Genomic DNA, 17,510 nt, shown 5'->3' on the forward strand with positions numbered 1-17,510 from the left:
CGGGGTTACAGAGAAAGTCACAGAGACAGAGCATTGCAATATCGAAAGATGGTTAAAGGACCCCATATAGACTGCGACATTCGAGCAAACTACATAAAGGATTGAGGGAACTGACCATGCAGGTAGTGGGGAAGAGCATTTTTCAAGCAGAAGCAATGGCATATGCAAAGGCTACAAAAATATTAAAGAAAGCTTTTTGGGTAGAGGGAAAATGACACCAAATTGAAACAGATCTATAAAAAGGGTAAGTGCCAGGGAAAGGCAGTCTCCCGATGGACAGAAACACCTGAAACTGGTGATCAGCAGCTTCCTGATAAGATCTCGAGAACTGGGATCTTATAAGATTCTTGATAGGATTCTGTCAATTATTGATAAGATCAAGAATTGGGCAAGTGGGCTTAAGCATGCCCACTAAGAAGCAAAATGGCAGAGTTTAACCGGCACAACTTTCGGACTGGTAAGGGAAGAATGCTTCACGTGAGCATGCGTACAACTCTAGTAAGCATACTGTGCATCAACAACTCCAGTAAACACACGGCCAGAAATGGCTAATAAGTGAGTAATCATAAAACAGGTTTTCAGTTTTTTTTTTTATAGATAGGGTAACTTTAGAAAGATATAGATATAGATAGTAGTGTAGTTCAAAGTATCTGCAGAATTAAAGTGTCTGGGCACAATAGCACAATGGATGGGAGGATGGGAAGGAGAAGGTGGAAGATGCTATTTTAAGGTTTTTGTGTTAAACCTGAGGTAACATAATAGTATTTCAAAGTAGCCTTTAAAGAAGTAAAGGTACACATGGCAAGCCACAAGCAATTGCTGAAAAATTGAACAAAAATATATACCTGATAAGTCTAAGGTAAAAATAAAATGGAATACTAAAAAATCCTCAATTGATTCAAAAGATGGTAGGAAAAGAAACAAAGAACAGATGGGAGAGATAGAAAACAAATAGTGAAATGGTAGACTGAAACCCTACCATATTAATAATTATAGTAAATATAATAGTCTAACATACTGATTAAGAGCCAGAGATGATCAGACTTGATGAAGAAACAAGACCAAATACATGCTTAATGTTTCCATGTGAAAATTCCTGCTCTGTGTTTTGGGAAATTTTTATATTTCAGTCAAGAAATTGGGAAAACAAAAAAAGTATAAATCTTGGGTGCAAATTCAAGCTAAACAATAAATATAGACATTTCTTTTAATTACTTTCAAAGGCAAAAATCGCAACTACTTTTGCACCAACCTAGTAATTTTAAGGAATCCACTGATGTCAACTCAAAAGCATGAACAGAAACCACTGATGCTCAGAGTCTAAGGTTAAGATAAACATTTACAGAAACCAGGGAAGGAGCAGGCAGGAGAATAACCATAACCTCCTCAGTGAGTCTCAGTCATAGCTCTTGCCAGGCTGTAAACACATGTTTGTGGAATACTCTGAAATAAGATTAGAAACTGATCTAAAACCTGAATTGCAAAAAGAATATCAATTTCATTAGCAGAAATCAAAATCAAGGCAAGCACATAAAATATTTTTATTGTTAAAAGATGATATAATCTGATATGAAGAAACATGTGCCCTAAAGACCAATTTACAAATGCTTTCCAGTACCCTCTTGGCCATGCAAAAATGAATGAAAAATTTCCACATTTGTAAGATTTGTCATGAAAAAAGAGAAAAGACTAGTGCATAGGACAATTAATGCTTTGTGTATTTCAATGTTTTAATGATCCCTTTGGGGTATTAATTTTTGTGGTATTATTTTTCAAAATTTTCAATGATTTTTGCATGGAGCTTATTTTATGTTAATATTCACCTTTAAAATATTTTCCATTCTCAAATGTCTATGTCAGGTGGAGATTACTTTTATGTTACTGAAAAAAAAACTACCTACAAATGGGTATTTTAGCAAAAAGGTGGTATGAAAAACACAGAATAACATAATTGAAGGGATTCCCAAGATTTCCTTGGAATTCTATTTTTTGTTTCTGAATACCAAAGATTAATATATATCTACAGAAAATTTACTTTAAAAATAAATATATGAATGGTTTAAAAGAAAATGATAGGAGAAAGTATACCATGCAGAAACTAATTATGAGACTGGCATTACTATATTAATATAAGACAAAGTAGACTTAGGTGCAATAACTATTACCAGAGATAAAAAAGGCATTTCATAAGGACATAATGCTCAAATCTCACTATAATTATAATATATATGTACATGTAACAAACTTAAACATGTATGCACCAAAAAAATCCTCAAAGTACTAAAGCAAACATGGTAGAATTCAAAGGGAAAAAAAGACAAATACAAAATATAGTTGAAGATTTCAACAGTTCTCTTACTAATTAATAGAAAGAATGTAAAATCTATAAGGATACAGAAATCCTGGATAAAACTGTGAATCAGTGGGGACTTAATTGACATGACATCTATTGAACACTTCACCACTTCACCCAACAGCAGCAAATGCTTTTCTTTTTGATGACACGTAGAACATTTGCCAAGATAAACAACATCGTAAGCCATTAGTAAAAGTGTACCTACATTCAAAAGGATTGAAATCATACAGGATATATTTCCAATATAAAAAAAAATTAGCAATAAAGAAAGAGATCTAAAAATCCCCAAATATTTGGAGAAAATATTTCTGGGAATCTCATGGATCAAAAAAGAAGTCACAAGAGGAAATCCAAAAGAGTTTGAACTGAGTGAATATAAAACACAACATACATATTCATCCGATGCAGTTAGAGCAATTCTTTAGAGGAAAATGTATAGCCTTATATGCTTACATTAGAAAAAGAAAGGTCTAAAATAAAAGATATAGGCTTATATCTTAAGAAACTAGAAAATTCAGGAAAATTAAAGCCAAATAAGTAGAAAAAATAACAATAAACAAATTAATAAAATGAATCTACAAAACTATAGAAAAAAATCAATGAAACCAAAGTTGTTTGACTAGATTAATAAAATCAACAAAATAAATATAAACTGAACAAAATAAAAGAGAAGACACCGATGGAGAGTAACAGTAATGAAAGATGATACACCCCCTTTTTAATGTTGATCTTCTATCCACATTTAAAAGATAATAAAGGAATGGTGTGAGACAGTTAATCTAAATAATTTCAACAACTTAGAATAAAAGACATCAAAAATTATACATTACCAAAGACACAAGAATAGTTACAAAATTTAAATAGCACTATATATTATCAACAACAACAACAAAGTAATTAAACAACTTATCACAATGAAAACAACAAATCCAGATGGATTCCTTGGTGAATAAACCAAACATTTAGAGAAGTATTTTTGCATCTTGCATGAGAGTTGAATTCCAGTCTGAATAGATTCTTAGTTCCAAGCATCAGAAATAAAGTCAGACTAATTTAGGATTAAAAAAAAATACTAAAAAGATTTTGAGTAACCTTTCTATCCAGAAGGCTTGTAGAGCCGGGTATGGCAATTGTGGACTGAGAAGGACATCCCACTTACCTCCAGAGAGGTGCCACAGTCACACAACTGAGTCCAGACACCACGGTCTATACTGTCAACACCACAGACACCACACCCCTATCACTGGTGTTTTCATTATGCTATTGGTGCCTCAGGAAGTAAGGTGTGGATAGTTTGCTGCCACCACACTCTGCAGAATGGATTTCGTGAAGTCCCCACTTTATTTCTTCATTAAGGTTTTATTTAAAGACTCATGTCTCTATTCCCTCTTTTCAATAAAATATAGAAAAATATTTGAAAATATTGATCCCTATAAAGACAGATGGACTTTGTCTCATAAAGAAGTGTGATCTGATGCTGGGACAATTGTAATAGCACATGTCTAATAACGCATGTAAATTAAAAATGAAATCACATCTGATCAAAATTGCCCTAAAAATTCTTAAATCATCCAATTTTCTGTTCATGTACAGGTATGTCAATTTTCAATAAATCCAACAGAGTTACTTTTTCTCCAGAGTTGGAATAAATTGTTGCTACTTCCACTGAACCGCAGATGATGTAGCTGACTTGCCTTGAGGTCATATAATAGAAAATCTGTCTGTATATATTTGTTTATTTAAGAACCCTATGCTCACACAAGGGTGGTAAGATGCTCACACTACAACCGACTGAGAGAATGACAAATATTACCAGCCACTCCACTGAAAATATTATTTTTATTTTCCCTCTTCTTTCTCCTCTCCCGCCACCACCCAGACCCTCCTCCTGCTGTCTCTCCTCCCCCTCCTTCTCCTCCTTCTCCTCCTCCCAAAGAATATCATTAGTTTGTTGCTTACATGATGGGACTCAGCTGTTTGTCTGCAGCTTCCTGACAGCTGGGGCAGAGATTTTATCAACACTTTCTTACATCACTCTTTTCCATCAGTTCCTAAAAGTTCAGAACAAAAAAAAGTTGACCTTTTCCTTCTACAGATGGTCAAGCTGAGGCTCAAAGAAGAGTGAGGCTTGCGGAAGCAATAGAGCAGGGCTGTGGCTGTTGGTACTGGAACCTAGACTGCCTCTTAATGCATCTTCCTGTATGTATTTTCTTTCTTTCAGGAGTCCAGACTTTCAGACAAGGAGCTGGACTCTCTTGGCATTAAGGTTCGACAAAGCCATTGTTCTGAATCTGTTCTCTGCCTCCCAGCCCTGTGATAAGAATATCCTAGAAACTGGATTTTTCTATAAAAAACATTTCCCCATGTGGACTGTGTACATTCTGCCTCAAATTCTCTTTGGCAGTTTCACAGTTTAAAAATACTTGAGGAGCTCTTTAACTTTGTTTCTCCTTCTCATTGTAAAACTTCACTTTTCACTTGTTTCCTCCAGGAACACCCTCCACCCGGCTGGAGCAATGCAGCGCTCTCTTCCCTCTTCTCCTAATTCCTGATTTCCTCCATGCTCAACTGCCATTGACAACATTTTTTCAAACCCCATGCTTGGATTCGTTCTCTTCAAACCAAATCCAAAGTGTGAAGAAAGAATGTAAACCTTTTTCTACATTTTTTTTTTTTTTGCAAACCCTTAATTATATTCAAATATGAAAACATCTATCTAAAACATCTAGAAAATCATCCCTGATTTCCTAAAAAATAGATACATCAGCAAGACCACAGCTCCAGGAGACCTACTGCAGGTTAGATGTGGGAAAAAAAAAGGTATGTGGAATAATCTGAGCTTAACCTAAATAATGGATAGGAATTTCTGACACTACTATGAGTTTCCCCCCCGGGACTCAGGTGCAGAGGTTTGAGTTCACTGTATTCTTCAATTTATAACACATTGTCATCATTGATCTATGCAAGATCCCATGGTTTTGTTTGTTTATTTATTTATTTGAGACAGAGTTTCACTCTGTTGCCCTGGCTGGAGTGCAGTGGCACGATCTTGGCTCACTGCAACCTCCACCTCCCGGATTCAAACAATCCTCCCACCTCAGCCTTGCAAGTAGCTGGGACTCCAGGCATGCGCCACCACACCCAGCCCATTTTTTTGTATTTTTAGTAGGGACTGAGTTTCACCATGTTGACCAGGCTGGTCTCGAACTCCTGACGTCAGGTGATCCACCCACTTCAGCTTCCCAAAGTGCTGTATTTCCAATACAGGTGTGAGCCACCACATGCAGCTAATTTTTTTTTTTTTTTTTTTTTTTTTAAGTAGGGACAGGATTTCACTGTGTTGGCCAGACTGGTCTTGAACTGCTGACCTCAGGTGATCTGCTCACCTCAGCCTTCCAAAGTGCTGGGAGTATAGGCATGAGCCACCATGCCCAGCCAGATTCCTTGGTTTTGATTTGTCTATTTATTTTTTTTCTTTTAACCCAATTCCCTTCCCTCTGTAGACAATCACTGCAGTGTGTTTAATGCTTATCTGTTCTTTAGCATGGGTTATTTTCTTTGAGATAGGGTCTTGTTTCGTCGTCCAGCCTCAACTTCTCGGGCTCAAGCAATCCTCCTGCCTCTGCCTCCTGAGTAGTTGGAACTACAGGCACACATCACCACACCTGGCTATTATTATTATTATTATTATTATTATTCATAGAGACAGATTCTTACTCTATTGCCCAGACTGGTCTCCAACTCCTGGGCTCAAGTGATCCTCCCAGCTCAGCCTCCCACAGTGCTGGAATTACAGGAATGAGCCACCACATCCAGCCTTGTATGTGTTCTTGACCGGTGTATATTGTTAGTGGGCATGTATTTTAATTGATGTAAATGATAAGTTCCCTATTGCTGTGTGAACACATAATCCATTCTTTGAGTCACTACACATTTTCACATTTTACTTACCTTCCCCATACAGGCTTCCAGTTCCTGCCCCCGACAATTAATATTGTGACCAACATCCATACTGTGCCTCTTGGGGTCCTCTGTGAGAGCTTCTTGGAGAGACATTTCAAGTGGTAGAATTCCTGGATCATAGAGTATGGTGGTTACAATTTTGGGCCACCCAGTCATCCAGTTCAGGACCAAGGGAGCCTCAGCTGCTGCCAATAGCTCTCAACTGAGTCTTTCTCCAGGGGACTAAGAGAGGTCTTGGCCCTAGGTCCTGGGACTTGCCCCTTTGTATCTGGTGGGGCATGGTAGACAGCTTTGAAGGGTCATCCCAGCTCCAGATTTCCCTGTAAGATAACAGAATAGCTGGGCTGAGCGCAGTGGCTCATGCCTGTAATCCTAGCACTTTGGGAGGCCGAGGCAGGTGGATCACGAGGTCAGGAGTTCGAGACCAGCCTGGCCAATATGATGAAAGCCCATCTCTACTAAAAATATAAGATTTAGCCAGGCATGCAGGTGTGCACCTGTAGTCCCAGCTTCTCGAGAGGCTGAGGCAGGAGAGTCGCCTGAATCCGGGAGGCAGAGGTTGCAGTGAGCTGAAGATCATGCCACTGCACTCCAACCTCGGTGACAGAACAAGACTTCGTCTAAAAAAAAAAAAAAAAAAGATAATGGAATAGCTGAGGCCTCTGTGGTGAGTGCATTTCAGTTCAACTTCTACCGATTTCACTCCCTTGAATGTTAATTCTGAACATGCTCCCTGGGAAATTTCCTGCATGCACTGCATACTCTGCAACCAACCTGAGTCGCAGATAGTGTGTGCACTGAAAGCAGTCATGGCTGCCCTCCAGGGTGGATATGAGATACAGCCAGCACTCCACCAGCCCCACAGAAATGTCCTACCTTCCCTCATCCCTGTGAGCACTTGGGATTTTCTAGTAATCCAGGTTATTTTTTTAACAAATGTTTTAAATATAAAGTAGTATCATTTTGTTTCAACTTGCATTTCTCTATTGATGATTTTTGGTCTCTCTTTTTATAAATTGAACAGAATGGGCGTGGTGGCTCATGCCTGTAATCTCAGCACTTCGAGAGGCCGAGATGGGTGGATCACCTGAGGTCAGGAGTTCAAGACCAGCCTTACCAATATGGTGAAACCCCATCTCTACTAAAAATACAAAAATTAGCTAGGAGTGGTGGCTCACGCCTGTAGTGCCAGCTACTTGGGAGTCTGAGAAACGAGAATTGCTTGAACCTGGGAGGCAGAGGTTGCAGTGAGCTGAGATCACGCCACTGTATTCCAGCCTAGGCAACAAAGTGAGATTCCACCTAAAAAAAAATAATAGTAATAAAATAATTAAAATAAATAAATAAATTGTCTGAACATCTTATTTGGTATTTTCCTTTTGGGGTTACTGTCTGGCTATTAATCCCTTTTCAGTTGAAAATACTGCAAAATAATCTCCCATTCTGTCATTGGTTTATTATCTTTATCTTGTCCTTCATTGAACCAAAGCCTTAATTTTCATGTGATCAAATCCTTTAAAGTTTCAAATCTTTTAAAATTTTTTGGTCTATTGTTTTTATTGTTGAAGTTCTGTTTAAAAAGTCATAAAGACTCTGTATTCTTTTCTAATAATTACATATTTTTACCTTTCAAATTTACACGTCACATGTTCACATTTAATCAACTTTGAGCTCACTTGACTATGATATTAAGCAGAGATCTTGTTTTATATTTCTCTGTAGAGTGGTTTAACTTGCCCTAGATCAGTGCCATTATTTATTAGTCTGTTTTTTCTATGCCAATGCCACACTGTTTATATTGCGATGACTTTGTAATATGACTTTATATTTGATACAACAATTTTTCCCTCTTTGATTTTCTTTATTGTTTAATTAGCGATTTTGTATGTTTACCAAATTTTAGAGCGATTTTAAAATCAATGTACGTTTTAGAGTAAACATCTATTTTTTTCGAATCCCAACTGGAATATTCATTTAGATTGAATTAAATATATAGATTTAGTCTGCTTATATTGTTATCTGTCAGGATTATTGAAGTATTATTTCCATATCCTTTGTATGTTGTTGCTATTGTAAATGGTATTATATTTTAAAATTATATGTCCTAATTGGTTATAGTTGATAAAAAGAAATACCATTGAATTTTGTCATTTGATGTTCTATCCAACATTTCTGCTGAATTTAATTTTCCCATATTTATTGAGAGATAATTGACAAATAAAATAACTTTATCGTTCATTACAAGAATTTTTCTGTTGAGTTTGGATTTTTCTGTTTGTGTGCTTGCTTGGCCGATGATCATGTCATCTGAAAATGATGATGGTTTAAAACATCGTCCAACCCATTCTCTTCTAACCAGCTCTCTTTTAACTACTGACATCGTGGAAAACCCATACTGCATTCTAATATTTTTTTTTTCCTCCATACCCAAGTAAATAAATTACCTCTTATTTTTACTTTGCAGAAGAGTTGAGTTATAATTAGGTGTTAAAACTTTCTTTAAGAAAAGTGCAGGATGGAAGCAGGATAAATCCAAACATGTTAATATATGCCTTTCAGTCCTATTAGTGACTTCCTCCCAGAGTGTTTCTGTTCCATTAACTCTATCCTGGCCACTCAACGTGACATTTACTCCCAGTTAGGACCCTCCGTCTTAGGCAGCCTCCTGGGTTTCCACTTATTTTCTTGTTTCTGCCATGACCATGAGAAAGCCATGCTGGGGACAGTGAGCATGAGAGACTTGTGGAGCTGAACGGCCCCAGCCTGGTCCACCAGGATAGTGTAGCCAACTTGCAGATGCAGTCATGAGCCAGCCCAACCAAAATCAGTGGAACTGTCCAGCCAAAACCCGCCGATCTTCAGGTCATCCCACAGACATGTGATCTGGATAAATGCTATCGTTCTAGGCATTCAGGTGATTGCATTGTGTGGTTACTAGTTTAGTTACACAGCAATTGCCAATTGCAAATTTGTCACATATTAATGCTCTCTTTAGTCACCATACAAGGTAAGAATTCTGCCAATAGGTATTTGTCACTTGTCACGCTGCTGATAAAGACGTACCTGAGACTAGGAAGAAAAAGAGGTTCAAATGGACCCACAGTTCCACATGGCTGAGGAGGCCGCAGAATCATGGCAGGAAGTGAAAAGCACTTTTTACCTGGTGGTGGCTGATTTGCTTTCTAGGAAACCGATTTGCTTTCCAGGAAACTGATTTGCTTTCTAGGCTCACCAGGGCGAGTATTAAAGGACCAGCGAGTAGGCAAGGCTAGGAGCAAAACTGCAAATTTATTTTTTGGTCAGCCAGCTTTGTGGAGGAGGGGTGAGGTCCGTCGGTCTCCGGCAGGGGAGGCCAAGGGTGTCGCCCAGTGGAGCTCTCGGGCGAGGTTCCTAAAGCGGTCCCGACAGGAGTGGAGGCTGAGAAAGTTCGCGCCGGGTGCCCGCAGGGAGAGGCTTTTATGTCCTGGGCCTGGGAGTGGGCGGGCAGTGGGCGGGACATAGGCGGGTGGGGGGCCGGGCGGTAGGCGTGGCTAGGCGGATTCCGGTTTTTCTCCGTCGGAGGTCGGGTTGCGCCTGTGCAGTTGACCTGTGTCTTTCCCGGGGGCTGGAAAGTTGACGGTGAAGAACCGAGAACTGCGCCATCTTGCCTCCGTTCGTCTAAACAGTGGCAAGAGAAAATGAGGAAGAGGCAAAAGCCAAAACCCCCAACAAAACCATCAGATCTTGTGATACTCACTCACCACCAGGCGAACAGTATGGGGGAAACCGCCCCCATCATTCAAACCATCTTCCACCAAGTCCCTCCCACAACAGGTGGGAACTACGAGAGTACAATTCCAGATGAGATTTGGGTGGGGACACAGAGCCAAACCATATCAAAGGGGAACCCTCTCCTCTACCCCTGCTCACCAAGGCCCGTGCCCATACCCCCTGTGTCTCACCCAGCTTACATGACACCATTGCCATACACACTGCCAGCACAAGTGACATACAGTGCTAAGGCTTGTTGGGGTCCCAGTTATTTTCCCAAGATGTGGACATGGTTCAGTTCTCCAGGGGGCCCAGGAAGCCCTAAATAGCTGGCCCTCAAACCTTGCCTTCACAAAAAAGAACCCTGAGTAATCCACATGTTTAGAAACATAAATGGTTGTACGCACTTTGTTTTTTTCACTCGTGATCCTCAAGTGAAAAGAACAATGTGTAGAAGGCTCATATTTTGCAGATTTTTGTTACCAACCATTCTTTCTGCCTAAACTTCGGCAAGTGGGTTTGCTGCAAGGGGTGTTGTTGGAGCCTCTGGCTGTCAGGATGATGAGGCCAGCCGGTGTTCTTGGCTGGGATTTATGATTTTTTAAACTAATTCTTATTGTTGTCCACTTCACAATTTTGCTGCTGCGCTGTAGACCGTAGTATCAATTTTAGTTGAAAATGCTGCAAAAACAAAAAGGTAATGCCACTTCCCACACTGTTTCAAAAGGTTTTTTAAGTGGAAAAAGGTATTTAGTATTTTTAATAAGCATCTTCAATACTATTGAGTTGGTTTCTTTGTTAATATCACAAGATTAATTATGCTGTCAGACACTTTCAAGGCCTGCTTAACAAAGATTCAGTGATATAATGGTTTGCTTTGCACTGCCTTTTTTCTGCATAGCAATCACAATCAGCATTAGACAATTTAAAACCCTTTCACCAGCCGGAAGTTCTGAAGAGCCTTTTAATCAACAAAAGTAATTTTGCAAACAACTAGATACAGCATTTTTCATATTAACTAACTTGCATTTAAACTCTGCAGGCTTGATTGTTTCTGGATCTTTGATTCCAGGAAACTGGGATATTCCGAAGGCCTAGAATCCAAAAGTGAGGATCACACACACTCTCTGCCCTGGGTACCCCGCAAACGTTAAGGTCCTGTTACCCCATTCTGCTCGTTAAAAAGATAGCATTGGTACTCAAATGTAATTCATTCATTTTAATTATCCCTTAACATACATAACTCATCTAATCAGCTACATTCTTTTTTTTTAATATGGTTACCTAGAGAGCTTCATCTTGTTATTTAATAAATACAATTTATGTTCATGTGTTGAAATTTTATATAGTTTTAAAAATTTTGCTTTTTTTTAAAATGTGTGAATGCCTTGGGTTAGAAAATTCTATTAGCGCCACCTTCGAGATTTTAACATTCAATTTTTTTGAGATTGATGGTAACTGAGCCGAAGCTTAAGTTCTGTGCTCACAAGGCAGCAGCCCCCTACAAAACTAAAAGTTTTGGGGTTCTGTATGTGAAAGAGCCTTAGCAGGGAGACACATTTTGCTTTTTTTTTTTTTTTTTTTTTTTTTTTTTAATCAGGCACATTTTTTAAATGAAACTAACCTTTTACTGATACCTTTAAAACATTAATTTTTTTAAAAAAGAGGAGGAAATAAAGACCCAGCCAGCAGCAGTAATTCGTACCGTTACTGTGTGTAGTAATTAACAACTGCAGCAGTGACTCCTACACCCTAAATCCTTGTGTGTTTGACACTATTTCAACCCTGGCGAGAAGTGACCCAGGGATGTGGAGCCACAGGACACGAGGAGCAAGTCCTGTCACGAGAAATAACAGGGTCAGGAGACACGACTAATGAAGTCATAGCAACTGGTGCGCAGAGCCAATCAGAGGAGGCGCCAATCTGTAAATGAGGATGTAATTAGCAGAAAAAATAACATGCTTTGGTTGAATTCGAGGGGAGCCTGTAATGACTGGATATTGAGAAAGATTCCGAAAGATTAGAGCAAACATTATGCAACAAAGAATACCTAATTAGGGGAAAAAAGTGAATATGCCTTAATTAGAGGGAAATACATGATTGAAAGACGCAAAGTTGTCTTTTAATATGAATGTAGCCATGAAGGTTAGCGTGTGTTTCCTGGTTCAGCATAGCAAGGCACTCTGTGAATTAGTTGGAGCAGCACACTCAGGTCTCTTTGCAGTTGGTGCTTTCTGTGGGGAGACACAAAGGAGCTCCTGAGCACCTATTGCTCCTGTGAGGGGATGACCTGTAGTGCCTATAGCACAGGTAGTTAGTTACCCGCCTTGGCTCCGAAACCTTCCTGCCTCCTGGAGCACAAACACCCTCGCAACTTGCCCGGTGCTTAAAAAACAGAAAACAGATCATCACGTGCAAAAAAAAAAAAAAAAAAATGTGTCCATGTGCCAGCATCTAGGCACATAGCTTACCTTGGATGGTTTCCTTTCAGATCTGTAACTGGCAAGGTGTATATTTTGCTTAGAGAATTGAAGCAGAGCCCTCCTCCTTCCAGACCACCCAACCCTAGTAGGTCTGTCTTGTCACCCCAGCAGGGGCGTTTTTATGACCCACAAAAATGAGGGGAAAAAATGCCAGCAGGAGCCCTTCCTTCACAATAGTAGACATTTCAAAACTACAAGCAGCTACTAATTTTTTCCCCTAATAGACAGCTACATGTTGTTTAGTTCCTCTCTTTTTTCCTTTTTGTCAACCTGTTCTTAGTATTGATTTTCATTTATTTTACACGATTCTTAATTGTCATTATTAGCACATCCATGGCGCATCCCTCGGCTTAAATATGCCCTGTCAATTTTGCAGCATATTTATAGATTAATTTAAACGTGTTTGTAAATTTATGACTGCATACCTTTGGTATGTTTGTAACATTAAAATACTTATGGTACAGAATTTTTTAATTAAAACTATTCATCAAAGAAAGTCCAGGTAGCAAGCTTCTCCTTGTTTGCGGTGGGGGATCTGGCAGCTAGAGCCAGAAAATAATAGGTCAATTAAAAAAAATCTAAAGATAGCATTTTCAAAGACCCAATTGTTTAATGAGCATTTGGCAACCGATCCCCCCAAATTAAATTATGAACTTGATTTTTAGTTATGGGCATCAGGGCTGCACATGGCAGAAAAAAAGAAGAGGCCAGGGAAGGGAGCCACTCCTGCCTAGGTTTCCTGCCAGCAAGGTTTGCTTCTCAGAGTCTGGTGGGAAGGGCAGCGGGGACCGCATTTTGGAAACTGACACCACGAAACCATGGGGAAGACTGCATTGAGTCCCCTCACCTCTGGTCTGCCCTACCATGCCAGCTTTGTTTGTACCTCTTAAAACTACCATGCCAGCTTTGTCTGTACCTCTTAAAACCCACAGCCCCAACTTGGCAGGCTTCTCTTTAGGAGATAGCAAGGAGGGCTCTGAGCTGCTACGGAAACAACCTTTCGTATGGCACTCATCAAATAGGGAAAAAGAGTCTCTTCGGTTCTTTGCCCACATGTGCTGCTAATTCCCTTTGCTGAACTGTCAGCTATCAGGAGAAGAGGAAGGCCATCGGAAACAAACAGCACACCTGTGGTTCCCTTAACTGATGCTTCCTCCCCCAATACTGCTATTACTGGTTCTGTATAAGGTGCAACGCTGAACGGGACCACTGGCCTCAAATTCCAAGGAAGCAAACATGTAATTAACATAATCAAAAAGCCAAGCAGCACCCCACCATGGGATTATGGGGCACTGTGTTCAAGTCTCAGAAATAACTGGACACTTTGGGGTTCTCAGACAAGGAATGGGTAAAAAGATATGCTCATTTTCCTTCTAGTGGGCCAGGCAGGTCAGAGTAAGGACTTGATGTTGGCTCTTTGAAATTCCTGTCTTCTTATCTTATTCTCTTTTGAATTTGCCTTATTTTTTAGTACTTTCCTCCTATTTTTTGTTTTTTTGGCCAGTTTTTAAAAAAAATAGCTGGTCGTGGACCCTAGATCCCAGTAAGCAATTCTGCATTTCTTACACTTTTAAAATACCATTTCCTAAAAGTAAAAATGGTATTTTTCATCAGCACCCATATTTTCACATTATTTTATAAATCCTTTTTCTATTTTCCACTCCCTACAATTTGTAAGTCTACCTTCTTGCTCTGATTATCCCAGATCCCCCCAACCATATGTGAATATTGCTTGCAAACAGATATGATTTTTTTTAAATTAGCAAATTATTTGGGGTACTTCTCACAGATATGGAATGAATAACATTGACTGATACCATATTATTATTTTCTAGTTTTAGAATCCTGCTGATTTTGGGGGTGGAAATTTTAGTGATAGAGCTAAATCTCTGTCCCGAAATAAACAATGTAAATAATAAAACATTTTTCAGCCATCTAACATTAAGTAGACCATGTCAAATGTATTTCAAGTCAGATGCTAGAAAAATGGCAGCGTTGTATACATTTACCAGTGGCATCTTGAGTGGGTTGGATAGCTGGATGCAGGGATGCCAGGGGAATCGTCCACTCGGTCTCCTTACCAGGCCTGAGTTATTCCTGGGCATTTCAGGGACAGAGTGGCCTATAGGAAAGTTATTTTGTTCATGTCTTGCCATTCAGTCCCCAATTTATTTCCTATGTGAGCTTTTATCAAAATGTCCCCACTGACGGAGGAGGCAAAGGCAGATAATAATAGAGATAGCTAATGGAGCAGGGTTGCATTGGAATTGGACCAAATCCTCCTTTTGCTCGACTTTGAATGCTAAATGAATCACTCAGATTTATATGGAGGTAGAGGCTCCACAAGGTCCGCATCAGGGCAAAATAGGGTTACAATTCAATAAAACGCGTGGCAATGCTTTATTGACTAATGAACCTACCGTGCCGCCAACTGCTGTATTTTACTGTAGCAGCCCATAACTGCCTGGCAATTACATTGTGAGTGTTTGCTAAAGATGTGTCTGTCTTTTTCCCAGATCTGGAAACAGGTTCAGCAAGAGAAGCTCCGGAAAAGCAGGTCGGACACCTTTCCCAAGTCTTCTGGGGCTAGAAGCCAGGCACAGATAATAACAATGCAAACAGTTGATGCTGCTATTTTTAAATAAGCTGTTATTATTGACTAACAGAGGTTGTCGTGGGTGGGATGACAAAGCCTCCAGTGCCAGAGAATTGCTGCAAAGACTTCCACCAGAGAGCTCGTTAATGAGCAACGGCTAAGTGCAGAGTTAAATGCCTGCCGCCATGCTTTGTGCTCCGTCTTCCGCGGAGGAGAGCTGACTGCTGGCCGGGTGCTCCAGCCATAATCCCTTCAGCCCCTAACATGTTGCCTATGGGCATATCTTGTCATTAAGTAAGGTGGGGAGCCCAGGACATGAGGCTTTCCACAGCAGAGAAGGTGGCTGTTTGCCAGTAACCAGGAATGTTTTTTAATATTGAAAAATACAGTGGCTGCCGCTGTAGGTAGCTCTGCTCTCACAACCCACAGTCCACATGTGCCCTAATGCATGAGCTAGAGCAATTCCGAAGGGAGTCTTTGCACACTTGCACGCATGCACACATTGCACACATGCATGCACACACACACACACACACAGATGGACTAAATTTCCTCTGAATTGTTCTTTGCCTTAGTGCATTTAAAATGAACTTCAGTTTAGGAAAGTTCAGTGCTTATGGTCCCAGGTCCGTACTGTGATGTAAAAGGCACTTGGAGGCCCCAGCAGGGCAGAATCAGCAGAGAGAGCTTCTGTAGTGCTGTGCTCTGAATGGCTGGGCCAGAGAGGACCAGTGGAGCAGGAGGAGGATGAGCCAGCATCACCCTTAGTCTCGGCTCTACGTGTCTGCTTTTGTTTGTTGGTTTGGTTGGTTGGTCGGATTACAGACAGGATCTCATTCTATCACCCAGGGTGGAGTGCAGTGGTGTAATCATGGCTCACTGAAACCTTGAACTCCTGGTCTCAAGCAATCCCCTGCCTCAGCCTCCCGAAGTGCTGAGATTGCAGGCACGTGCCACTACGCCCAGCTAATTTTTGCATCTTTTGGTAGAGACAGAGTTTCACTATGTTGTCCAGGCTGGACTCAGACTCCTGGACTTAAGCAATCCTCCCACCTTAGCCTCCCAAAGTGCTGACATTACAGGTGTGGGCTGCTGCAGCCATTCAAATGCTGCTTCACATCTACTTGGCACGTACGTAGTGATGTGTTCGGGAGGAAATATTGAACCTCATGGATTATTTAGAGCAAAGGCTAGTTGCAGAATGATTCAGGAATATGATTGTATCTTTAAACATTTTTTAAAACATCAAAATGTACTGAATATATTTGCACATTAGTAAATGTGTACAAATGATCTGGAAAGAGCCACATCAACCTGAGAGTAATGCTTGTTTACATTACATGTGCTAACATAGTGCCAGGCACTGTTCTAAATATTTCACATACATTAACATGCCTATGATCCTCGCAGCAATTTTATAGGGGTAGTTACCATCCGAGTTTTATTTTACAGAACGGGGAGTTGAAGCACAGAGTGGTGAAGTCACTTGTCCAAGATCACACAGCACAAAGCAGCAGAATGATGACTCCACCCCAGGCCTCTGGGCCCTAGAATCCATCCTGAGAATCCTGCAACATCTGCCTCCGCTTTGGACAAGGTTGTACTTAGATGGGATGAAGTTCATGGCAGTGATGAAAGAGAGTTTCAGCCTGATCTCTATGTCTCAGCTTTTAACTGGTAGATTATAAGCTCTTATTATTTGTGAATTGTATAATGTTACGTTGACAAGGATTATGGAAGCCCAGCCTGAATGCCACCATGTGATGTCAGAGCTGGTGTTTGATTTTATGGTTTGATCAGTTTGGCAAAGTAGTGCAGTCCCAGTTGTTGCAGGCTAATGAGAATCGCTGAGAGAGACTTGCTATGAATAGGTGATGTGTTCTGTCCAAGGATAGGCCGCCTGGCGCACAGTGGCTGGATGTGTGAAGGTTTCACTGTGTTAGGTGAGGCGATCAGCCGATAGTCCACGCCAAGGCAGGCTGGCCAAACAGGACACAGCGCACTGGGTGGTCCTGATTGCCACTCACACACTGTGAACAGCCTTTTGTGTCAGGGCAGGACAAATCCATTGTGCTGAATTAATATTGCTGATTTAAATTCCATTGTTTTGTAATACCTTCTATTTAAATGTAATAGTTTTGTGGTTTTGTTTACATTTAATTTGCAAATCTGTTTTGACTGCCCTTGTAGAAAAGCTCTGGGTTTCAGTTGTGTAAAATGGTCAGATGGGAAGAAACTACCAGGTTGCTTCCCTAGCTTATATTTTTCTCCCCCACCTCCCCCAAGGGGCATTTGGCCTCTAAGGCTGCTCATACTCCATCCTCATTTTGCCCACTTGCTTCCCTCCTTGGTGGGCCTGCAA

This window comes from Piliocolobus tephrosceles, chromosome 21 (genome assembly GCF_002776525.5).
Source record: "Piliocolobus tephrosceles isolate RC106 chromosome 21, ASM277652v3, whole genome shotgun sequence".
NCBI lineage: Eukaryota > Metazoa > Chordata > Mammalia > Primates > Cercopithecidae > Piliocolobus > Piliocolobus tephrosceles.